The sequence below is a fragment of the Coregonus lavaretus genome (assembly GCF_964263955.1).
Source record: "Coregonus lavaretus genome assembly, chromosome: 31".
NCBI lineage: Eukaryota > Metazoa > Chordata > Actinopteri > Salmoniformes > Salmonidae > Coregonus > Coregonus lavaretus.
In genome coordinates, this window is record NC_140018.1 from 24,630,328 (window position 1) to 24,657,514 (window position 27,187).

Here is a 27,187-nt window from a genome sequence, read left to right on the forward strand (position 1 = left end):
TCCCTTAACTACAACAAGCATACCCATAACATGATGAAGCCACCACCATGCTTGAAAATATGGAGAGTGGTACTTAGTAATGAGTTGCATTGGATTTGCCCCAAATAACACTTTGTATTCAGGACAAAAAGTTAATTGCTTTGCCACATTTTTTTGCAGTATTACTTTAGTGCCTTGTTGCAAAGATCTATCCTCAGTTTTCTCCTATCACAGCCATTAAACTCTGTAACTGTTTTAAAGTCACCATTGGCCTCATGGTGAAATCCCTGAGAGGTTTTGTTCCTCTCCGGCAACTGAGTTAGGAAGGACTATATGTATCTTTGTAGTGACTGGGTGTATTGATACAGCATCCAAAGTGTAAATAATAACAACACCATGCTCAAAGGGATATTCAATGTCTGCTTTTTTTTTACCCATCTACCAATAGGTGCCCTTCTTTGCGAGGCATTGGCAAACCTCCTTGGTGTTTATGGTTGAATCTGTGTTTGAAATTCACTGCACCTTACAGATAATTGTATGTGTGGGTGCAGAGATTAGGTAGTCATTCAAACATCATGTTAAACACTATTATTGCACACAGAGTGAATCCATGCAACTTATTATATTACTTTTTAAGTACATTTTTATTACTGATCTTATTCAGGCTTGCCATAACAAAGGGGTTGAATACTTACTGACTTGAAGACATTTCAGCTTTTCATTTTTGTATACATTATTACAAATTTCGAGAAAAAAAACCTTAAACTTAATTCCACTTTGACATTATGGGGTATTGTGTGTAGGCCAGTGACTAAAAAAATCTCAATTTAATCAATAAAAAAATCAGGCTGTAACACGACAAAATGTGGAGGTGTGAATACTTTCTGAAGGCCTTAAAAATACGGTGTGGTTCGACGAGAACGCTGACATTTTTCCAAGGCAGAGATAACTGGCTGAGACTGACACCTGTAGATGCATCCATTCAGGCTACAAGTGTAGGCATAATGACAATCGGCAAATGTCCTTACACTTTTTGGTTCTTTAACAGATGTTTATTTTTATTCATCAAATGGCGGGTGCATAGAGCACTGTTTGGCTGCTGGCATTACTTTGAAAGTAGGCAAGCGTGCGGGGGTAGCCTACATGAGTCTTTGATTGTTTGACAATCAGATGAAACATCATGACTGGTTGTGTTTATTCCACATTAAAAGGTAATACATTTTAGTTAAGTTAAGACAAATCTTTACTACTAGGCCCAAGAGGTCCTATTAAATTAATAGGTATTCTATATGTAATTATATGATTAGGCCCTTTTAAAAAAATCATATACGAGGTCCCGTACAGGGGAAAAAATTAAATCTACTTTCACCCCTGGTTCAAAGTAATAATACAGTAATACCGCAATATAGATGCAAATGTGTCTTCTCTCTCTCCCTCTATCTCTCTTTCCCTCTCTCTCTCCCTCTCAATATCTTTGGTCTCCCATGCTCAATCTTTCTAATTTCAACTGGGAATGTATTCCATAATCTGTCATATGTTCATGTATGTATGAGAAAATGTGAGAAGATGTAATTAAAATGTCAAAATGTTCAATATTGTACCCAATTAAAAGGCAAACCAGCCGTGTAACTTGATTATGAAATTCATCAAGTGCTTTTATCTATTACATTTTCATTTGGAAACTGAAATGACTAATCCCTTTATGTTGACCACTGACTCTGAGCGCTTCTCATGACCAGATAATATCAGAGCTGTGAACATGAGTCAAGTCCAGATAATATCAGAGCTGTGGACATGAGTCAAGTAGAGCCATTAAGGTTATATTGCTGTAGCTTTTGGTCACAAATGTGGCCACATTACATGCCATTGTTGTATCACCAATGATAAGGATTAGTATAGTGTTATTGGTCAAGCTAATTTACCAGTAAGGTAGTTCTAGTCCAGTATATCCACATAGAAAGGAAAGAGAACGTGTGGGTATTTTGTCACACCATTTGGATTGTGTTTATCTGTGAGGAAGGCTCTTTGAAATGTCTGTACATTTCTTAGTCGATTGTGTTTCCTTGTTGCTCTGTCGTTACTGTTTAATCTTATCTGGGATCTATGGCAACAGATGGAGCTCTCACTTAGTCTCACAGTCTTCACTCTCCACCAGCCTGTGCCAAAATGGCTTCCTTCCTCCTCAATTGCCTTTGGAGGATTTGGCAGTTTCACCTCAGAGATATCTTAGCACTTTTGAAAAGCATCAGGGAATGGCATCTGTTGCATTATAGTTTTATTAGCAGTCAATGTCATTAACAGCTGGAAAATTACATGGGTTTGGGGCTATATACACATTGACAAACTCAGTCCCGGTATATCTGCTTAGTACATTGCCTTTTTCTCAGTGAGTTCTCCCTGCTGCATTTAAGCACTGCTTTTTTATGTCGTCTAACTTGCCTGAAATAAATCTCTTTAGGAGAGAATGTTCATTGGCTTCTTTCACAATTCACCAGCATCATTTCCCACGAGTGGCCTTGTCACTTTTTTCCCAGGGAGAAGAGGCACTGAGGCATCAACTCATCGCTCCTCATCGTTTTGCCTGACTGCTGAAAAGGGCATCTGCGGCTCTGTTGTTCTGAGTGTGATTCCGCTGCATGTTCTGCATGGTGGTTCTGCTCAGGATCTTTAATTAGTAACCGTAAAGTGATAGTGTGTTAGTTAGTGTGATTTATTTGTCTCACGTTGGGGCGGCTCATGATTTATTAATGTAGGTGTAATGTGTTTAACCAGGAGAGAATCCATTGAGACCCGCCAAGGCAGGAAGATCACACACAGAAACAAATTAAGATAAATAAATGGGACGAATCCCTGCGTATTCTTTTCATTAAATGGCGCAATCCTCCTTACAGGTCTCAACTCGCTCAATCACTCCGGCAAGGGGGACGTGTCTAGGACAAAGCCAATAGTCTATCAGGAGAGTGATTGACATTGAAATAGTACATGACTTGAGAGAGAATAAACAACAACAGTATTTTTTGTAGATCGGGTTTGGGCCTGTAGAGAGAACGTGTCACCATGTTTCTTTTACATTAATGTCAAATGTCTGAAACTGGAAACTGTGCACTTTTAAGAGTGCTCCCTTCTGGATTGTGTTTGTGCTTTAGTACGTGAATGGGTTAAAAACGGCAAACTCTTTGGCCTGTTCTCCAATTCCATTGGCATGCCCAGAGATATGCTGGGAATTGAATTTGGAGGCCATTGGCAGAGGACTGTTGGCACAGACAAGAAGTGACAGGGTAGAGCAGGGGAGAGTGGGTAGAGCGGGCATAGAGAGCCATGGAGCTCTAGTCTGAGCCTCAACCTGAGCCCAGGCACAGTAAATAAGACTGTGTCCCAGCCATGGCAGCAGAAAGCCTTCTAGCTTCTAGGCAAATAGTCACAGTCTGGCAGAGAGGAGGAGGAGATAGAGAGAGCTGATGGAATAAGAGCTGCTCACAAACTTCCCCCCCAATCTGGGACAGACTGATACACCTGGCCCACCTGGCCACTTGGCCCAAAAACGGCTAATGTCTCCTGTCAGCCAGGAATCTAATCCAGGCTGGAACAATCTGACATCTGCATAAACAAATAATTCCATTGGAATGGAGCTTTCTGACATCTTAGTATGGGATTCATGGCAAATATTGTGTGCCAACGTTCTCCATATCCACATTGATCATGACCTCTGTATTTTAGCCCAATAGCTAGTGGCCTAAACAATATTGCTGGCTACATTATGCACAGTACTAAGCAATGGTTCAAGGTTAAAATCAAAGCAAAGGTTAAATGGAGAATGTATGATAGCTTTGGCGCAGATGTCTTCTCCTTTTTACTGTTTGTATGAAGTTCCTATTTTGTTATGTCATAATGCTGATATATTTGCAGCCTTATAAAATATTGCTATGGTGGTAAGTGGCATGGCAGAGCCTCAATGAGTAAATCCTTACATTGGCAGGTTATCTGTGCCCTTTTCCTTGGAGCAACTTTAAAAGCATGCAGCTGGCCTTCTTCCTGTCAGCACACTGTTCATAGTCTTCATATACAGTAAAATGCTGGTATTCTGATAAAGTGTCAGGTCTGGGAGGGATAGTGATTTATAGTCAATTTCACTGGAGAGGAGGGACAAGTCTGGCCTGTCAGCACCAGGCCCTCAGAACAAATGAGTTACAGTGCATGTGCTAGCTCAATAAGGCTATTATTTCCCATCACCGCCCATCACAGACACTGAGAGCCGTCTAGTTTAGGAACAGGCTGGCCGGAGGAGCTTGACGGGAGCCGGACACTAGAACTCCTGACGCTACATTAATCATGGACACTCCCATAGAATAGCCTACATCCCTTACTAACTTCATGAACTTCTCATAAAACATAAGGGAACTATGTTGTTATAAAAGCAAGTGAATTTAGAAAATGGTGTTAATAACTACAGGTGAAGTAATGCAGGCCTATCACCAGAACTGTTTGCTTTAATCCTAGATAGGTAATTACTCATGTTGTACCCTTTGGCAGTGCACTGACCCTGAATCACCTAACTTAAAATATACAGTTGTTAAACTGAACCCCCTGGAGTAGTCAGAGCACTCCAATTTCCCTAACGGGCAAACCAGCACACATACCACTCTACTCTGACTTTGTTTAAAGTGGTTACTATGCATTAGGTTTTTATGAGCCATGTTTCTGTCTCATAGACCCTTGATAGAACCCAAGTCTATTTCAAGAGACTAACAGTGAAATGCTTACTTAAGGGCCCTTCCCAACAATGCAGAGAGAACAAAATAGAGAAATAATAGAAAGTAAAAACATGTAATAATAAAAGTCATAATAAATACACATTGAGTAATGATAGCTTGGCTATATACACAGGGTTTAATAGCCTTTTAAGGGTAATATCTATGTATCGGCTTTCCTATTATTTGAATCGATCTGGCCTGGGCTGAATATGTCATTAAAAGTACCTGAAGCCTGCCTCTTATTGAGTTATTTATAGCCTGGGTGCCGTGTTGGACGTCATGGCCCTGTCAGGGTTTAATGTGCTGCTGTTAAGAGTTCACAACTCAGTGTCGGAGTCATTTAACAAACCACTAGAACATGTCTTCTCCTGGGTGATTAAAGGCCAAACCAACGACATGGACATCGCTTGATTGAGTTCAATTGAACTTGATCCACTCCTTGATTTCACTGAGACTCATTGATTCAATTTGGTGAAACATTTTGAAATAAATTTGGACCAATCTATAATGTAGGTACACAAAGGCATAGAAGATGTGAAGATGTCAGAATGTATTGATTGTATTGACCATAACCAGATCAATGCATTAGAAGACAGACTGTGAATTAGCCATAAGGTTAATAGCCAGACTAAATGCAGAGTAAAAGGCAAGGCATGCTCAAGATGCCTCCCTGATGAATGCTGAAGTCTGCAGAGTGCTCTCAGTGTCATTAAAGATGACAATAAAAGTTCCCTCTCCAGTGTGCTGTTCAGATTAGAATGACACTAATGCAGTGCTCCGACCAAGAGGGTGCTTGGAGAGGCTTGTAGATGCTTTGCCACTGACTTGGCTGTATGTAAATGCTTCATTCTCCACCCCGCCTCTGCCACTAGCCAATATACCGTACTGTATATTAATTAGTATTAATAAATAAACCACACAAACATCCCCTAAATCAACGTTCACATTTCAGTCATGCAACAAAAGTTAATACTTGAGCCTGTGTGGCAAAACAAAATTGACATTAAACTGTCATTTTGTCAGTACATTGTTTTGCTATAATCCAGGGGATTTACTTGAGTTCAAATTCCCTTTCAACAAGCAAGAAGTTTCTCCCTTCAATCATTTCTCGGCAGAGGGACAGTGTGTTTGTCCCCCTGCTCTATCTGTGAGGGGATGTGTCATCAGCAATGTCAGTCATCGGAAACAAACAAACAAACAGACAGACAGACAGACTCAAAATGCCACACTCTCTCTTTTGATGCCTATGGTTGTACAGTCAATTCATATTATTCCTAGTCTGTGACTCACTCACATGGATTCATATTACTGTAGGAAATACATGTGACTGTAGATAGGACATATATGATACAGATCCCTGCATGGAATAGAAATAGACTACTGTCAGCTGTCTGCGAGTGTCACCCATATGAAAAGTGATGTGCCAGTGTGTAATGGATGCAGGGGCAATCAGAAACAGAATACTTTTCCCATTCACCTGAGAGAAGGTGCCATCATCTGGGTGAGAGAGGGTAGAGAGATGAATGTGCTGATCAGCGTGGCGTGGTGCCGGCAGGGAAAGGGGTGATTTGTCCAAAGTGGCGTGATTGGCAGGGCTTGACCAGCAGGTCAGGTGGGGAGAAACTAGTCATATCCAACGGCATCACAGCACAGGCAGGGACCAGGAGATTGCCGTCTCAGTAGAGATAATGCAGAGCAGGAACAGGCCTACAGGCTTCACTCCCAGCCAAGAGGGGGCGAATAGCGCCGCAATACATCACTCCACTTACGGGTCTGGGACCTCCGTGGATGGTGGGGGAGCATGTAAATTAGGGTGCTTCTGTTGGGAGAATACTTAGCCTATATGCTAAGAAAACCACAAAGAGTGGTTATCGTTGTTGATATGTTTGCAATGTTTGTTCTAGACTGATGTCTGTAGCGTTAAATATCTACCCAGCCTAAAACAGACTCTTCGTCTTCAACCAGTCATTGAGTGACTGGGTCGAGTATCCAGCGTCAGGGCCAATGACTTGCTAAAAGCAGTGATAAGGCTCTGAGGCAATAGTGCTCTTAAATGTTGCATGCTGGGAGAAAAACAGGTTCATCCCTCAACTGTCTTTTTCATCTCTGGAAGAAAATGATAAAAAGCATACGCAGTAACCTGTCCAATAGTGCCATGAGAATCAAAAAACGATTTGGAATTTGGCATGGTGATATGAGATCAGAACTGCCTAAAGCTATATGAAGTGTCAACAGGCTTTTTCAGCCCCTTGGTACCATAACAGCCTTCAGTAGTTTGCTTAGAAAATGAGTTCTTATGATATCTTATGGACTAAATAAACACGACTGCAGTCCAGAGACACCCAGCGCAACCATCTTTAATTCCTTTGTATTGATATCTGTCTGATGGCGGTGACCTGAACACTGAAGGGACATATAAAACACTCAAATCTAATTAAAAGCACCTGACCTTTTAAGCTCACCAAGACGGTGAAAATAATAAGCTGTGCGATGATGTGTAGTACAAATATAATTGAACACATGCTTTTAGAATTTACAATCAAAGCGCTTGAATTATGTTGACCCTTCCATTTCAAGGTCAACAAGTAGAGGAGAAACAGAAGTACCGAGGGGGATAATTCAGACATAATGAGAGAGAGTTCTGTAGTTAGATGACGGAGTCAGGGACAAAGGTAACCTGCAAGCTCAGACATGATTTAGAACAGACTGTTCATTCTTACTGAATGTCCACACTCTCTCCGTCACAGATGAGCAAAGACAGCCACTAGTAGAAACACTTACTCAAGGTTCACTACAACAGTCAACCTCATCAAACACTGTGAAGCCGATAGTTTGTCACACGTCATTGGTGTCTTATGTTGGTCATTAGCACCAAACTGTACTGGAGATAATAGTGAGAGACTATCTGTAGTATCCATGCTACTGTAGCTAGCATTAGAATCACAAATGGATGGCAATGCCATAGTAACGTTAGCTCGTCACGTGTTGTATTGCACTGTACCTCAGGAGAACAGATTAGAGCGAGTATCCATTCTCTCAAACAGAGGGACTTGATGTATCAAGCAGTATGTGGATCCGAGTAAGGGTATGTCAGAAAAAGAGAGATAGAGGACTGAAGGATATTAGCACCGTGTTGCTGTTGATCAGAAGAGAACAATGGCTTCATTTTTGCTCCAGCATATCTCTCTCTCATTCTTTATTTCTCTCTCATTCTTTCTCTCTCTCTCTCTCTCTCTCTCTCTCTCTCTCTCTCTCTCTCTCGCCCCCCCCCCCCCCCCCCCCCTCTCTCTCAGCACCATTACACAAATAGCAATAAGTTCACTGCCTGTTCTGTTGTAACATCAGGGCTTATTCCAAAGGTCAATCTTTATTGCTAATTGCTCAGAAGAAAATTGCGCTTTTTTCTCACTCACTCACCCAAGACACCATCAAATATTAAAATTACTTTAATCAAAACAAAACCCGGAAAAAATATATTTTTTAAATATATTTTAACGGTTTTGTTTTGATTAAAATAATTTACATTTTTATATATAATATATAATTTTAATATATATACAGTGGGGGAAAAAAGTATTTAGTCAGCCACCAATTGTGCAAGTTCTCCCACTTAAAAAGATGAGAGAGGCCTGTAATTTTCATCATAGGTACACGTCAACTATGACAGACAAATTGAATTTATTTGCAAATTATGGTGGAAAATAAGTATTTGGTCAATAACAAAAGTTTCTCAATACTTTGTTATATACCCTTTGTTGGCAATGACACAGGTCAAATGTTTTCTGTAAGTCTTCACAAGGTTTTCACACACTGTTGCTGGTATTTTGGCCCATTCCTCCATGCAGATCTCCTCTAGAGCAGTGATGTTTTAGGGCTGTCGCTGGGCAACACGGACTTTCAACTCCCTCCAAAGATTTTCTATGGGGTTGAGATCTGGAGACTGGCTAGGCCACTCCAGGACCTTGAAATGCTTCTTACGAAGCCACTCCTTCGTTGCCCGGGCGGTGTTTTTGGGATCATTGTCATGCTGAAAGACCCAGCCACGTTTCATCTTCAATGCCCTTGCTGATGGAAGGAGGTTTTCACTCAAAATCTCACGATACATGGCCCCATTCATTCTTTCCTTTACACGGATCAGTCGTCCTGGTCCCTTTGCAGAAAAACAGCCCCAAAGCATGATGTTTCCACCCCATGCTTCACAGTAGGTATGGTGTTCTTTGGATGCAACTCAGCATTCTTTGTCCTCCAAACACGACGAGTTGAGTTTTTACCAAAAAGTTATATTTTGGCTTCATCTGACCATATGACATTCTCCCAATCCTCTTCTGGATCATCCAAATGCACTCTAGCAAACTTCAGACGGGCCTGGACATGTACTGGCTTAAGCAGGTGGACACGTCTGGCACTGCAGGATTTGAGTCCCTGGCGGCGTAGTGTGTTACTGATGTTAGGCTTTGTTACTTTGGTCCCAGCTCTCTGCAGGTCATTCACTAGGTCCCCCCGTGTGGTTCTGGGATTTTTGCTCACCGTTCTTGTGATCATTTTGACCCCACGGGGTGAGATCTTGCGTGGAGCCCCAGATCGAGGGAGATTATCAGTGGTCTTGTATGTCTTCCATTTCCTAATAATTGCTCCCACAGTTGATTTTTTCAAACCAAGCTGCTTACCTATTGCAGATTCAGTCTTCCCAGCCTGGTGCAGGTCTACAATTTTGTTTCTGGTGTCCTTTGACAGCTCTTTGGTCTTGGCCATAGTGGAGTTTGGAGTGTGACTGTGTGAGGTTGTGGACAGGTGTATTTTATACTGATAACAAGTTCAAACAGGTGCCATTAATACAGGTAACGAGTGGAGGACAGAGGAGCCTCTTAAAGAAGAAGTTACAGGTCTGTGAGAGCCAGAAATCTTGCTTGTTTGTAGGTGACCAAATACTTATTTTCCACCATAATTTGCAAATAAATTCATTAAAAATCCTACAATATAAATTTTCAGGATTTTTTTCTCAATTTGTCTGTCATAGTTGACGTGTACCTATGATGAAAATTACAGGCCTCTCTCATCTTTTTAAGTGGGAGAACTTGCACAATTGGTGGCTGACTAAATACTTTTTTTCCCCACTGTATATATATATTTTCAAAAAAATATATGGGGGATTGGAAATGATGCAGACAATTACATTGATAGAAGCTACAATCTATCTGCAATATTAAAGCTGATCTACTGTACCCCCACCCAAACAAAATATTACAAAAAATAAGTGCTTTGCATTGGTACAGTTCTGATCTTTTTCAGCGTGCCATTCTAAAGGGGTGTACACACGCTTTGGTGATGATATTTAACTTTATTATGTTATAAAATATATTTTACCAAAACAAATAAGATAATTCATGTTCTGAATTGTTCATTGGAGTCTTTCTCTAACATATAATTAACATTATATCACAAAAGTTGGATTTAGTAACCTAATACATCCGATAATAAGCACTGAGCTCTGTTGACATACAGTAGTGGTGCAGGTTTTAGATTTGACATTTTGTTGTCGTCGTTTTCAAAGTTGTTTATACAGGTCGCAAAAAGCTCCGTTGACATTTCACAGACAATTGTTTTTGTGAGAAATCTTCTAAAAAGAACAGGAATTTCAAATGAATATGAAAAGTATATACTAAAATATGGAAATACTACATGTCATGTCTCAAAATCGATATCCATCTTACCTCTATATTGTTTTATGTCTTGCGGATTTGAGAAGAAAGATGACGAGTTCAACGGTAAAGTGAGCCTGTCAGGTAGCCAGTAGCCTTAATTCTTGCACAGAATCCAGCCTAGCTGATGCAATGCAATGTTCCTGATTTTTGACCACTTTTTTTTTCTCTGGCCACCATTGATTTAGTCACCCTATTTCTGCCCATCCTATAGGGATAAAAACTCCAATAAGTTTTGAACGGTTTATGATACATGAGGTTTGGACCATTGGTTTTCTTAGAGGATTACACAATTAACATATTATTTTATTATTTTGGTCAAAATATGCATTTTGTATCAGACACCCTACATTCTATAGCAATAGCGAATATGTAGTTGTTATTCTGTGAGCATGTTTGATCATTTTGCACCACAGCTTCTAAAATGGAATAATACATTAAACTTTAAAAGCTATGATAATGTGTAATGCACAGTATGCATAGCATTTCCTATGGTTCAGCGATATCATAATAATAGATATCATTTCTAAAGCTGCCTTGACTAGGCTGCATGTATCACTGTCCCTGAATGAATGACCTTCACCATAAATACAATTCTCTATCCTCAAGTGGACAGCACATTGTAAAGAGACCCCCTGCGGCTACTGTTCCAGAGAATGATTGTACGGGAACGCACAAACAAACAACAAAAACAAGCGGACACAAAATAAATTAAACCTCTTTCAGCTTTTGATCTCTCTCTCATAAATCTACCGCAGCAAATTCTCTGTCAGACGGTTTGGTTCTAAACACTGGGGGCCTACTGGAGAGAAGTGATGACGAGAGGAACAGAGACCCATTTAAATGTGCCGCTTATGCCTTCTTTAAAGATCATTTCCAGCCTGTGTTCCCGAAGAGGGAAATTGAACACATCAAATGTAACCTTTCGAAAAAGAATTTAGGATATTCTCATTGAAGTGAGAATATGACACTATATCGCCATTCCTTCTCTGTGTGGGGATTGGATTGGAAAAAAAAGACAGCAATTTGAGAGGGATGAACAATGAAAGTCTTAATTTCCTCCTTCCTATTTTACACATCTATGTCTTTTACAGTGTTCTGCCTCTGCCCTCAACTGCAGTGTCCTTCATCAGTCATCTCAATCCCCAGGAGGCGTTGGCCAGCATTCAAATAAATTGGTGTGAAGTCCCCCTCATTCGCTGATCATAAACACAGGGATTGCATCTATGGACAGTGTGGATGAATATTCCCAGTGTAGGGATATGATTTTTCCACACTGTACTAGTCATGACAGTTTCCATACCCATTGTGAGAATCCTAGGGATAATAATCAAGGCAAGATAATAAGCACAGACAGCCCAAATATTTGCATCATGCTTATGTTAATTTGATGTCTGTCTGATGATATTTTCTTATTTGATAGATTCTTACTCTCCGGAAGGTCACTCAGAAGTAGACATTGGTGAGTCTGGCTGGTTCCGTCCACTGATCTGTGTCAGTAGCGTTTCATTGAGACGTTGGTTGGAAATTGTGTTTGTTAGAGATTCTGATACAGCGGAGTCCTGGGGGGTGCTGGAGGTTGGCACTATCTGGTGTAATTTAGATAAGATGTCTTAATCAGTCTGTGGTTATTGGTTATGGACTTACATACAGTATACTCTTAACCATGGCACCATTGTACCACACACATCACAGGAGGTTGGTGGCACCTTAATTGGGGAGGACGGGCTCGTGGTATTGGCTGGAGCAAAATGAGTGCAATGGTATTAAATATATCAAAACACATGGTTTGATGCCATTCCATTCGCGCCGTTCCAGCCATTATTATGAGCCGTCCTCCCCTCAGCAGCCTCAACTAACACACGTATCCTTGTGCATTAGGCTATTATTTAGCTTTCGTCTGTGCTGCAACACAGATTCCAAGATATTGTGTAATTGCATATTTTTTTAGTTAGCTAGCCGAGTCATTCATTCCATGAAATGTAGTCTGAGACATAATAAACCAAGCTGCGTTTTTCAGTTATTATTTTTCCCTGCACCCAGTGTCTCCTTACGAATAATTATTTATTTGTTTTGTGTTGTATAGCGCTGCCTTTTTATCATTGCATGGGCTTTTGTCTCTGTAGATTTCATGAAAGAAGTAATAACACTGAGCTCTCCCCCGGTGCGGCGTGTCTCAGAACTCACTCGGATTCCCTGCTCCTGGCATATGTTTAGAATTAGCTTATAATAGGGAATGCTAAACTGAAATGATTCTGCCTTTATTTTCCCCAGCTGTTGCGGGTGCTTGTGTTGATGAAGGTCAAGGGTGAGTGTTCTTTGGGTTTCCACACACCTGCTGTCATGTCAGGCTTCATCAGAGTACCGTGACACCAGGGGGTCAGAAGCAGGGGCAGGAAGGGGGGGTCATTGAGAGATTGCTTATTTCACGGGTCTATCCAAGGCTTTTGTCTAGGAGAGCCTCTGTGTGAATACTAACTATGTTAGCCAGGGGCTCTCAGGGCTGCCTTTCAGGCCTGTCTAAGGACCATTCTTCTAACTGCCTCCTGGCCCAAAATAGCAGGGATAGTGTGTTTCTGGAGGGGACCTGAGCAGGTAATGTCATGGGGATGACAGCCGTTAAGGATCAGTCATCTGAGTGCCTCCAGCTGAGCCAGGAGATCTCCTGAACCCAGACCTGCTCTCTCCTGTATATCTAATTGCAGCTAGGACAGAAACCAAAGGGTCTCAACCACTTTGATAAGCATGTAGGAACTGACCCAGGGTCAGTGAGGGATCACCTGTCTGTTCCCAGCTACACATAGGGCACAAGGAAGACCATCTCTTCTGTATTATAATGAGGCTTGTAATAATCATACATGGAGGCGGGTATTGTATGTATTTCTGTTGTTAGTCTTCTTGCCTGTTTTCCATAGTTACCCCAGTCTGTGCAAATGAGAGACAGCCAACAATGAAATGGATGTGTCGTTCATTAGCATAACATTGTCATTGTGTGCGCACACAATGTATGGCATTGTGGCTCAGCGGTGGCTCCTCTGCATTAAAACTCAAGGATGGAAAATAATCACACTGTAATTCCCAAACAGAGAGTGGAATATAGCCGGCATTGGAAATGAAGCGTCTAATGATAGAAACAGTAATTCCGGAGCAAGCGGCGTATCATGTGGAAATGATCTGAGGCGACACAGCTCCCTGTTAGGCTTTTCAATACCCGCCATCCATCAAAAACTTCTTACGTTTTAAAAAGAAACACACCCCCTGAGCTGAATTATAAATAGTATTTAACTGCATTTAATGGTTGATCAGGTTCGTGAGGGAAGAGGTCCTTTCTGTGCTGCTATAAAATGTACTGCCAGTCTGAGATAAACACTATCGGTGTGTGGGCTTGGGCTTTTAGCTTCCTAGAAATCAGCTGTACCTTGTAGTTAGTTACTGTAATGGTTCCTAAAGATAGACAGGGACTTCATATTCCTATAATGACAGCTTGGTATGATCGAGCTCCAGTAGCAATGATGTGAAACTTTTTTACTCTCGCCATAAACCCTCTGTCCTTGGAGATTGATTAGTGTTGTTATTTTGATGCTCGGTAATTGGCCGTGTAGGTCTGATTATGGATGAGAATCAGTCTGACATTTGGAGAAGATCAGCTGCTAATGTCTTATTGACACAGTCACTGAGTCACAGACACAGCAGCACAGTAGAGACTGTTGGATTCACCGGGGGCCATTACCCTTGTTTGTTTTCTTAGTTACATCAGTTAGGCCTAAATAGTTGAACAGTCCTCATTGATATTGCAGTGTATTCCAAGAATCTGACCATAAAGTAGCTTGTGCCAGCTGTCCACATCTTTTTAAACAAGAATGGATAAACAATAGAACAGCTTGAAATTCGAGTCAAAAGTAATGAGAATCCCTAATCCCTTTCTTGGAGAACTCACAGTCAGATGATTGTACCTCTTCTTTCTCAGAATACATCCCCATGTCCCTATCCTCCTCGCTCTCTTCATCACTTTAGGAATAAAGCTTGGGTAGGCATCACAGCCCTACTGCAGACTGCCACACAAATAAGAATCGTGAAAAGCCTGTCAGTTGTTGGCCTATACAGCATGTATTTTGTATCCATACTTGGCTGCTGTGCTGTTTGTTTCAAGGCTCTGATGTTGCTGCTGCTGCGGCTGGCTTCACAAACGAACAAAGACACATGAAGACACAACCTGCCGTTAGGATGATAGCTTTGTTCAGTTTCCATGACTCTCTCTGTTTCCCTCTCCCTGTCTATTGTTTTACTACTGTATATTCTACCCTTCCTCTCTCCTCCTCCCTTCACTCATCCATTCCCCTCATTCCGAGGAACAATTAACCTCCTGTGGGGTGTGATGGAACCCTGCTGCCTCCCTCTCACCTCCTCTCCCTTCATCTCGCCTCTCCTCCATCAAGGGAGTGGACAGAGATGAATAAGGGAGGGAGCAGCTATTCCTCCTCCCCGTGCTAGCTGGCTGTGTGAGATCTGCACCTCTCTACCTCCTATGGAGCTCTCCTATGGACTCTTACATAATGGCCATATAGCCCCATATGAGAAATGGGAGAGCTAGATCAGTCATTCATTATCCCATGACTCCCTCCCCCTGACTGAAGTGAAATGTCAACACCACCACCTAAATGATTGATTAGGATTATGTCATCACAATGGTAAAGGACTTGGATATGTCAGTGGTGCGCCTCCCCCGTGTTGGGTGCCGTGTGTTTGCCTTTTGTTTTGCCTCGTAATTGGCGTCTCGCATAGAACAACCAGGTAAACATACATGGCACAGCCCATCTCAGACACAAACACATGATTATGAAGGTTCTGAAAATGAATAAGGCGCTTGGGAGCTCCAGGCTTTCAGGAGACGATGTCATCCTCCTAAATGGAATGTGGCATTAGTTGTGTGTGCTACATGCCTGTTAAAGAGCTCCCTGTCCTCATACATAGTTACAGTGGGGGAAAAAAGTATTTAGTCAGCCACCAATTGTGCAAGTTCTCCCACTTAAAAAGATGAGAGAGGCCTGTAATTTTCATCATAGGTACACGTCAACTATGACAGACAAAATGAGAAAAAAAATATACAGAAAATCACATTGTAGGATTTTTTATGAATTTATTTGCAAATTATGGTGGAAAATAAGTATTTGGTCACCTACAAACAAGCAACATTTCTGGCTCTCACAAACCTGTAACTTCTTCTTTAAGAGGCTCCTCTGTCCTCCACTCGTTACCTGTATTAATGGCACCTGTTTGAACTTGTTATCAGTATAAAAGACACCTGTCCACAACCTCAAACAGTCACACTCCAAACTCCACTATGGCCAAGACCAAAGAGCTGTCAAAGGACACCAGAAACAAAATTGTAGACCTGCACCAGGCTGGGAAGACTGAATCTGCAATAGGTAAGCAGCTTGGTTTGAAGAAATCAACTGTGGGAGCAATGATTAGGAAATGGAAGACATACAAGACCACTGATAATCTCCCTCGATCTGGGGCTCCACGCAAGATCTCACCCCGTGGGGTCAAAATGATCACAAGAACGGTGAGCAAAAATCCCAGAACCACACGGGGGGAACTAGTGAATGACCTGCAGAGAGCTGGGACCAAAGTAACAAAGCCTACCATCAGTAACACACTACGCCGCCAGGGACTCAAATCCTGCAGTGCCAGACGTGTCCCCCTGCTTAAGCCAGTACATGTCCAGGCCCGTCTGAAGTTTGCTAGAGTGCATTTGGATGATCCAGAAGAGGATTGGGAGAATGTCATATGGTCAGATGAAACCAAAATATAACTTTTTGGTAAAAACTCAACTCGTCGTGTTTGGAGGACAAAGAATGCTGAGTTGCATCCAAAGAACACCATACCTACTGTGAAGCATGGGGGTGGAAACATCATGCTTTGGGGCTGTTTTTCTGCAAAGGGACCAGGACGACTGATCCGTGTAAAGGAAAGAATGAATGGGGCCATGTATCGTGAGATTTTGAGTGAAAACCTCCTTCCATCAGCAAGGGCATTGAAGATGAAACGTGGCTGGGTCTTTCAGCATGACAATGATCCCAAACACACCGCCCGGGCAACGAAGGAGTGGCTTCGTAAGAAGCATTTCAAGGTCCTGGAGTGGCCTAGCCAGTCTCCAGATCTCAACCCCATAGAAAATCTTTGGAGGGAGTTGAAAGTCTGTGTTGCCCAGCGACAGCCCCAAAACATCACTGCTCTAGAGGAGATCTGCATGGAGGAATGGGCCAAAATACCAGCAACAGTGTGTGAAAACCTTGTGAAGACTTACAGAAAACGTTTGACCTGTGTCATTGCCAACAAAGGGTATATAACAAAGTATTGAGAAACTTTTGTTATTGACCAAATACTTATTTTCCACCATAATTTGCAAATAAATTCATAAAAAATCCTACAATGTGATTTTCTGGATTTATTTTCTCATTTTGTCTGTCATAGTTGACGTGTACCTATGATGAAAATTACAGGCCTCTCTCATCTTTTTAAGTGGGAGAACTTGCACAATTGGTGGCTGACTAAATACTTTTTTCCCCCACTGTATAACATGTTTCTCCCTGAGCCATTCTCACGATAGCATCCCCATACAGTATATAGAGGGGTCAAACCAGTTGCGAAGGAGATAAATGGTAATCACATGCTCTCATGACACAAGGGGATCTACTGCAAAGAGTTATGTTGCAATGTGTCTGTCACTATTAGTCACTTGACTCACACATGCCCAAGATGCAACCATTCAAATGTCATTGACTCCATTTTCCATGTCTTCCCTGAATGTAAGGGTACAGTATTGAAACTGACAGGTGGAACAGGAAAATGTACCCTACTCTTCTCTTCAGGTGATTATGAATACCAGTGTTCTTCTTCTCTTTGTCTGGAAGGTGTGTACACACACACATTCTGGCACACCTCAGTCTGCTAAGCATGTCCAGGAGTGTTCCAGGTGGTGCTGGAGGATTCACAGGGATTTGGTATTCCAATTAAATGTAAATGACCTTGCTGTGGGGAGGAGCTGCATGCTGCCTCAGATCACTCTCTATCCAAAAAGTGGCCTTTCAGCCAGCCAGCAGCCTTGGTCATAGCACATCCTGTCATTATTTTTTATTTATACGACTGCCTTTGTGTCACTTTAAAGAAAAAAACTCCTTTAAGCATTATGGAATACAGGCGAAGGGGGACACATGGGAAATGAAAGAGACAGCAAAGCGAGACGCTCCATGACTGTCTGATGATGGTACAGGTTTGGGGCTGGGCTCTGCTCGGCTCGGCAGACCCTTAGCTAAACGTGTGCTGCTCAGACACATCCAAAGATCTGGGATTTGTTACCAGATGTTTACCCTCTTATGAAATTCATGAAGCTATTAATTAAACTCACATGCTCTGATAAATATGAATGAATTAGCACTGGCTTAATTTAGATTACAGGGCTCTTGGCGTGTGGATTGGAATTGCTCAATGGATGACATTAGAATTCAGCGCCACCCTTGTAAAACTACTGTTTGAGTAAGATAAATTGATATCACCTCATTACAGCTTACAATAAGAACCCTGTTCATCCACAGAAAACAGGTCATGAGTATCGACAGGTAACTGGCAAAATAAAGGAAACACTAACATAAAGTGTCTCAATAGGGCGTTGGGCCACCACGATCCGCCAGAACAGCTTCAATGCACCTTGGCATAGATTCTACAAGTGTCTGGAACTCTATTGGAGGGATGCGACACCATTCTTCCATGAGAAATTCCATCATTTGGTGTTTTGTTGATGGTGGTGGAAAACACTGTCTCAGACGCCACTCCACAATCTCCTATAAATGTTCAACACACATACATACACGCACACGCACGCACGCACGCACGCGCACGCACACACACACACACACACACACACACACACACACACACTCCCTTTAAATCACCTATGTTCCTTTGAGACCCCTCTTTCAAAGTCACTGAGATCTTTTCTTCTAGCCATGGTAGCCCAAATAATGTGCAACTGGGCATTTTTATACATGACCCTAAGCATGATGGGATGTTAATTGCTTAATTAACTCAGGAAGCACACCTGTGTGGAAGCACCTGCTTTCAATATACTTTGTATCCCTCATTTACTCAAGTGTTTCCTTTATTTTGGCAGTTACTTGCATATTTCTACAACAAACTGAATGGATAAATAACTTGATATTTATACTGAACAAAAATATAAACGCAACATGCAACAATTTCAGTGATTCTACTGTGTTACAGTTCATATTAGGAAATCAGTCAATTGAAATAAATTCATTAGGCCCAAATCTATAGATTTCACATGACTGGGCATGGACGCAGCCATGGGTGGAACTGGGAGGGCATAGGCCCACCCACTGGGGAGCCAGGCCCAGCCAATCAGAATGATTTTTTCCCCACGAAAGAGCTTTATTACAGACAGAAATGCTCCTCAGTTTCATCAGCTGTCCGGGTGGCTGGTTTCAGAAGAAACCAGATGTGGAGGTCCTGGGCTGGCGTGGTTACACGTCGTGAGGCCGGTTGGACATACTGACAAATTCACGTTGGAGGCGGCTTATGGTAGAGAAATGAACATTCAATTCTCTGGCAACAGCTCTAGTGGACATTCCTGCAGTCAGCCAATTGCATGCTCCCTCAAAACTTGAGACATCTGTGGCATTGTGTTGTGTGGCAAAACTGCACATTTTACAGTCGCCTTTTATTGTCCCCAGCACAAGGTGCACCTGTGTAATGATCATGCTGTTTAATAAACTTCTTGATAAGCCACACCTGTCAGGTGGATGGATTATTTTGGCAAAGGAGAAATGCTCACTAACAGGGATGTAAACAAATTTGCACAACATTTGAGCGAAATAAGCTTTTTGTCCATATGGAACATTTATGGGATCTTTTATTTCAGCTTGTGAAACATGGGACCAACACTTTACAGGTTGCGTTTATATTTTTGTTCAGTATATATTACAAAAATTCAACCATACACTTGTTTAATAAGTTCAAAGATTTCATAAAGAGAGTGATCCAATGTTCCCTCAGGCTCAGTTGAAACAATTTCTTCTCTGTTTGAGCTGATGTCCTGAAAGTGGCCGTACATGTCCAATGTGCCTCTGTTCGCTTCATGCAGCAAACAGAATTGTTTGTCATTGTGTTATTTCCAGCCGGTTGGCTTTGTTTGATGAGTCTCCTGTCACTTTTTCAGAGGTGCAAATGGCCCTATCACACTCCCCTGCCTCCCAGTGCAGCAGCTCTGAGCTGCTGGCTGCCAGGCCCAGGCTCCACTGTAGGGGCCTACGTTAGCCCCACCATCACCCCACAATCTGGCAGCCGCTTCCCCTTCCACAATACACTTACCCAGCAGATATCCACTCCCCTCTCTCAAATTTGATCTTGCTCATTAATTTGTGTTCTTGTAGGGAGGGAGTCAGATGGATGGATGGATGGATGGATGGATGGATGGATGGATGGATGGATGAATTTGGGTGTGTGGGGGTTTTGTGCTGTTGGGTGGTCGGGCTGCTGGGGGTGTTCCCATCCTCTTCCCCTAGCAGCCCCTGCACCTGCTCCACAGGAGAGAATTGGTGAAGTAGCTAGACAATACTAGCACCAGGCTTCTCTGGGCCTGGAGCCCTACCCTAGCTACCACACAACTCTGTCCCATTACGTGTAGGTCAGTAGTGTTATTATAGTGATTGTAGACCCATTTCACCACTATTCTCCAAAGGTATTTTCCTCAGTATTGTCATTTTGGGGTAGGTTGGGATGGGCATGAGTTGTGTGTGTAGTGATTGAAGGCAGCAACATTCTGTAGTTCTACTCTCCATTTGCTTCCATTATGCTAGTGGCTAGAGGCTACTATATAAAGATCACATTTCTTATTTTAAGAGCTGGCTAAGAATGACTCTTTTGCATATCTATCTTTACCCTTTTAATGGGGAATGTTCTACATGCCTTCAGAGTAAATTTATTTTCACTCCACCAATCACTGCAACCCAACATTACTTTAAGTAATGTGGCTCCAAACAGCAGTGAGAGGAGCAGATGCCCTGAGAATCATCTCTCCATGAGTTTCATTTCCCACTTAATGAACTGTGGACCAGGGGTGTCTGTACACACACACACACACACACACACACACACACACACACACACACACACACACACACACACACACAAACCAATGCAGATGCACACACATTGCACGCAAACACACACGTACACCCACGCACACACAGACGAACACACTGCACACATGCACACACAATTAATCTCTGCCTCTGTTCCATTCTCTCTGCTCCATTTGAAATGAACACATTCTGCATACATCATTTGGATGGCTTTCAAATGCTGTTGTTTCTGCATGTGTACTTTATGTGTATGGCATGTGTGATGAGAGAAATACTACAGCACAGTGTGTGCCACAAACAGTTTTTTTTTTTTTTTATTAATGAGGGGTTGTTATTTTCTCTCAAGGTGGGGCTGTTTTTGCTTTGTGTGCACACCGGAGATGTGAGGGTTCAAGTCAGGTTCATAGTCATTCATTGATCCATCATCTCTTGGAGAACACCACTCATGAATTGGGCTTGGGTCCAAACAGTGAATAGAAAAGCTTTTACCTCAATTGAATAAGGCAGCTTTTGATTAATGCAGTTTAACAAATAATGATGCCAGACTTGATATTTGTGGTTTTATTTAATTATATATCTCTTGCAAAAGCAGACCCATTATACTGAGAAAATAATTGCCAACATTAGTCAAATTAAGTTTCCGCCAAAGGTGCATAACAAAAATAAATAAATCAATGGTGAGACAGCTCCAGCTGAATGGAAGCCATGGTTGCCAGACTCAAATCCAGTGGTTAATGTCGATAATCTACATAAAAAACAGTTACAACCCACAGCACAGCATCCTATGCTTGCTGATTTAACTCATCATACAGTATTGTATGAATACAATACAGTACAATACGGTATATGGTCAAATGTTGTTATTGGTCTTCAATCATCCAGCTGCTCATTTTCACTTCAGGAACGAATGGTCCACATTCAATTAAAGGTTCCTAGTTGCATTGTATGCTCAATAAGATGATTGGCATTTAAATTGTGTGAATAATGTATTTTATGAATGCTTAAATGAATAAGCAACGGGTAAACACTGAGTGTACAAAACATTAGGAACACCTTCCTAATATTGAGTTGCTCCCCTTTTTGCCCTCAGAACAGCCTCAATTCGTCGGGGCATGGACTCTACAAGGTGTCGAAAGCGTTCCACAGGGATGCTGGCCCATATTGACTCCAATGCTTCCTACAGTTGTGTCAAGTTGGCTGGATGTTCTTTGGGTGGTGGACCATTCTTGATACACACGGGAAACTGTTGAGCGTGAAAAACAAGGCGGCGTTGCAGTACTTGACACACTCAAATCAGTGCACCTGGCACCTACTACCATACCCCGTTTAAAGGCACTTAAGTATTTTGTCTTTTCCATTCACCCTCTGAATGGCACACATACACATTCCATGTCTCAATTGTCTCAAGGCTTGAAAATCCTTCTTTAACCTGTCTCCTCCCCTTCATCTACACTGACTGAAGTGGATTTAACAGGTGTCATCAATAAGGGATCATAGCTTTCACCTGGATTCACCTGGTCAGTCTATGTCATGGAAAGAGCAGATGTTCCTAATGTTGTATACACTCAGTGTATTATTAAATTGTCAGTCCTGGAGCATCTTACAGTGTGTTGTTTGTGTTCATGTATATTGGTTGGGTCTGTCATAGATGAAGGTATAGGCCTAATGGTTAAAGCAATGATAGTATGGTGGTTATATGAGTAAGCAAGATGAGAGTGTCTGAATAATCAAATGAACACAGTTGGCAGCTATTTCTCATTCGCTTGCCCAGTTGAAAGTACAACAAAAAAACAGTGATATCAAAACATATTATTTTATTTCACATTCACACCTACACTAATAAAGCATAATATGCTAAGCATTTCTCCTTATCTTTTATAACAGCATGCAACTTCCCAGTTATGAATTTCCTTTTAGATATGGAAAGAGGTGTCTTGGGGTGCTAAAGGCAGTAGCACTGCTTGGTTGAGAACATAAAAAAAGCATCTGGAGAATTGGTAGATAGATGGAACCTTGAGAATGTCATTATACTATCCAATGGAATGAGTGTGTTTTCAACGATTACATGTCAACTAATATCCCATTACGACAGTGTTGCATAAAATCAACATTCATCTTTTAATTGCTTTTATTTGGCCTAAACTTAATCAAGCTAATGAAGCATGCCCTCTAATCGACACTTGTGATTGTCTTGATGAGATGCCTATCTTCCATCATGATCATTTACATAATTTCCCCATCGCCATCTCCAGCAGCAGAGATATACAGAGTTCTGCCTCAGTCTTCAGTCTATAGGTGGGACATCATCAGTAGTAGAGATCCCATTTACTGATTGTTTGATGCAACTGTGGGCGGAGCCGACACCAGACAGCCAAACACTCTTACACAACAATGGGCCTGTGGCCTGCCATGGCTACAGTCACCTTCCAGACTACACTGAGACTAACTGTCAGGTCGTGTTGTAGGTGTTGTGTAGGAATCAAACGCAGGAAGCAGACTGATATTCCAAAAGGCTGTATTACTGCCTAAACACAGGCAACAGGACAAAATAAGCCTGACAGCAAAATACGCACGAAGGCGAAAGACAATGCGCACACACAGGTGCGACAAAACGAATAAGTGCACAAACAAGTGCAACGTAACGCTCCAGCAAACAGTGGAGAAATAACGCTCAACCGAGCAATACACAAACTGACGGTAACAATCACACACAACACAAGACAAACACAACGAGAAACTTATAGGACACTAATTACTACAAAACAGAAACAGGTGTAGAAACAAACAGACAAAAGCAAACGAACATGAAACATCTATCGGTGGCAGCTAGAATTCCGGAGACGACGAACGCCGAAGCCTGCCCGAACAAGGGAGAGAGGCAGCCTCGGCCGAAACCGTGACACTAACACTGAACTCTATGGATTGTGGAAGCGCTAGTCGCAGAGTGTACTTTCATTTATTTAAAACGGCACAATGTATTTCACTGACCGAAATACCCTCGTCATCCTATCATAATTCCCGGCATTGCTGGAGTCCGTTGTGCCTTTAACCTTTTGTTCTATTTCTGAGCCAGTATTATGAGAAAACAATGCAGTTATAAACAAGGCTAAAATATCCCTGTGTTTGTGGTCCAAATTGAGACCGGTACCTTTGTGTTTATGCTATTTTTGATAAGCTTGGTTTTCGAGAGGATATTTAGTGTCAGCAGCCTTCATCCTTGATACACTTGAAAGTCATTTGCGACATCACAAACGCATCCCTTCTTGCTGTCATAGCTAGTTTGTGTCAATGATACCCACACCTCCTCCAGTGGAGCTGGGAAGCAGGAATCAATAATAAATAGTTGTGTATGTAATGTATGAGATGTTGGGTAGATACGACTGACGATGACAATGTGCACAGTCATATTTGTGCCAGGTGAGATCACCAGTTCTGGTTGAGGCTTGGCTGATATTTTGACCATCTTGATAATGTGTCATCATTGACTCTGATGTGTTTTCATAGTGTGGTAGAAACATTTGACTAAGAAATAATCAACTCAAACAAAATATCTCTATAGACACGGAAGCCTGTGAATTCAAGAATTTAGACTCTTTATTGCATAACAAAAAGCCTGAGTTTTTTCTCCATGGATAAACTGTCTCTCTCTGGCTTAGAGATCTCTTTTATACACACAAATAAACAAACATGCGCACATTCCTAACTTATTTTAGTTCTGCACCGCCCTTCTTTTTCAACATCCAGCTGTCACATAATGTCCACTCCAAAAGGTCATGAATGCTTTTTCTATATGAAGCCTTTTCATTCTATCATTCTATTGGCTGCGTAACGCAGGCCCCCTTCTTAAAACAGAACTAATGCAATGCACACTGTTGAAAGCCTCTGTGAAAGAACACATGCATTCATTTAAAACATAGCATACACTTAATGTCTACATTTCTTATTTAAACATATTTCTTAATTATACAACATCAAACATGTTTATTACATTTTACCTTTGGCATCTCCCTACACGTCATAATGATACATAAAATAATCCTACATATCCCCCCTATGGGACATTCCAATATTGTCCCAAATAATACAAAGATTAATTACCAAATATATGTAAGCATATGCAGTTACTTATTCTTAGCCTTGCCACATTTGGTTTCACTTCACACACACATATTCAACCCAATATATCTTCCTCATTACTTGACCCATCCTGATGAGGACCCAGAGCCCAGTCAGGTATAGGATACAAGTCAGGAAGGTTCTCCTCTAAATTAACCTCCACATTTTCCTGTTGGGCTTTGTAACCATGACAGACCCATCCACCCCCAGGGACAACTCCATACAGACATTCAGGATTCCCAAATGGACAGTCCATTGGTCCTCCTTTAACATTACAAGATTTCCCAAATTTATTAACATACTGTCCTGGAACTCCCTGAACTGGGTGTATTTCTTTGGCTGAAATAGTAACATTTGTCTGTACAGTCATTTGTTTTACTGTGGTTTGAATCAAAAGTGATTTGATCAGAGGTAGTATACAACAAAACACTACTCCCATTACTACAAGTGATATTCCTATCATTATTCCCATCTTTGTAAACATTGCACCCCATTTTCTCAAAGTTAATTCCATCCAGTCCCAAACATGAACATCATACCCAGCATTATCCTTAACCTCTTTTCGTAGTCCCTTGAGTTTAGTCATTGCTTCCGTGAAAGAACCATCCGGGGCAGTATTATTGGGGATAAAAGTACAACATTCATCTCCAAACATAACACAACTCCACCTTGGCACATATCGATACTGGCCGAATGTACATTTATATTATAATAATTCTAGCATTAACTTCCTCATACCAAGAATTACATCAGATCAGTACCCTAATGCATTGTCCCAATTACTATAAATTTAGTAGTGTATAATACCTCCTTAATCAACAAACACTCCCTTCCTCTACCGGCACTCAATCTCCTGGCGTCTTCATTATGTCCTTCATAGTTCTTCATAGTTCATATTCCAATGTCACACCTGAACCACCACACCTCCACCATCATCCTGTTTTGTCCCTGTGCAAACCAGTATACCCAAACTAGGAAGAATGTTGCATTTGCATAGACATCTTTCCTCACATTCTTGAAAGAAAAAGCACAAAAGAGAAAGCATTTGATTGCTTTGATTTGATGTTGGATTCAGGTCAGAGGTGGGTCAGACAGGAACATCTTCAACGCCTTTGTTGTTCCTCTTCAGCCGAGTAGAGGATTTTTGGTTTTTATTGAGGTTTACACCGTTCTGAGCCAATTGATCTCTGCAATGCATTACGACACCATCCGTTGTAACCTCAGGAAAGGACAGATCATAACAGTTCAGTTGAGTTAATTTCCAATCCAAAACATCCCTATTAACATTGTCTACATGACAAATCATTATGTTTCACATTCTCCCTTGAATTCTTCCAAATTATATAACCCAATTGTTTTATTGTAACATTCCTATATTTTTGCTCATAACAATTGCTTACACTTCTCTCTTCTAATAACACTTTCCCCTGGAAATCTAACACCAAATACTACATCAAATTGTTTATCTAAGTATTGGACTGTTTTCCTTATGTCTATGATTCACCTGTCTCTTTCTTTCATTACCCTAAGGTCACACTACCCCATGTGACTTCCCCATACTCTTTGTGCTGGTTTCTCACACACCAATACTATTTAACCCTTGTATTTTAATAGTGATCCCTTCCTGTATTTTTAGTTATGGTTCCTGCCTGTGCAAGAATCTACATTCTACTCCTGCCTATATCCCTTCTATGTCTTGTTCTTCTGCTCTTTATTTTATTATCAGTACTCCATTCCCCTTATTCTCAGGTAACTAGTCTAGTACATATTAATCAATGATAAGGATATCTGGTGCGTCTTGGAGGTCTGGGATCTCTCAATCATCAGTTCCCTCACTCTGGTACAATGGTTAAGATGATACCCAATACTCCCCTCTATCAGTACCATCGTTGGTATAACCTGGACAACGATATGTAGGTCACTTCTGTTGTTAACCTTCCCCCGTCACTAGGGTCTCCGGATCAGCCAAAGTCCCTCTCAATCTATAAACATCGGTCTGTGAAAAGTGTCCTTCTTTCAGCCTTCCCATAGGGAAGCTCAGAGTTACTGCTGCAAAGACACAAGCACAGACACACACAAAAGACAACAATGCTACCCAATGGCTGAGGTTGGAACACTCCTATAGTGGGGAACATGGATCTTAGTATCTGTCTCCACCACTTTTACCATCATTAAGGTAGCCTACAACCCTGGTGCAGGCCCCTCCACATAGGGTCTTTCCAGCTCTTTCTTCTGTAGTCTTTTGCCATCACATAGTCTCCAGGGCACAGAAAATACTCAGATTATCCTACTCAGTTGGGCAGAGTTATCTTCACTCATGAAAATAAAATCTTAAGAACATTGTTATGTTAGGTGAGACACAGTATACTACTCCTGTCCTCTCATCCGTCAAGAGAAGCCTTGAGATTATGAAGCACACCTGCTTCCAGCTTGTTGTCATCCACTTATTTCATAGACAGACCACCTCTACACCATGCCT

The 27,187-nt window shown here is 41.5% G+C and overlaps 1 protein-coding gene across 3 annotated transcripts in view; it reads left to right on the top strand.

The window, feature by feature from the left end:
- The window catches only part of LOC311106918 (sodium/potassium-transporting ATPase subunit beta-1-interacting protein 2), a gene marked incomplete at both ends in the record, with an annotated part of 156,770 nt that overhangs the window by 60,770 nt on the left and 68,813 nt on the right, over positions 1 to 27,187 (top strand). The window lies entirely within an intron of this gene.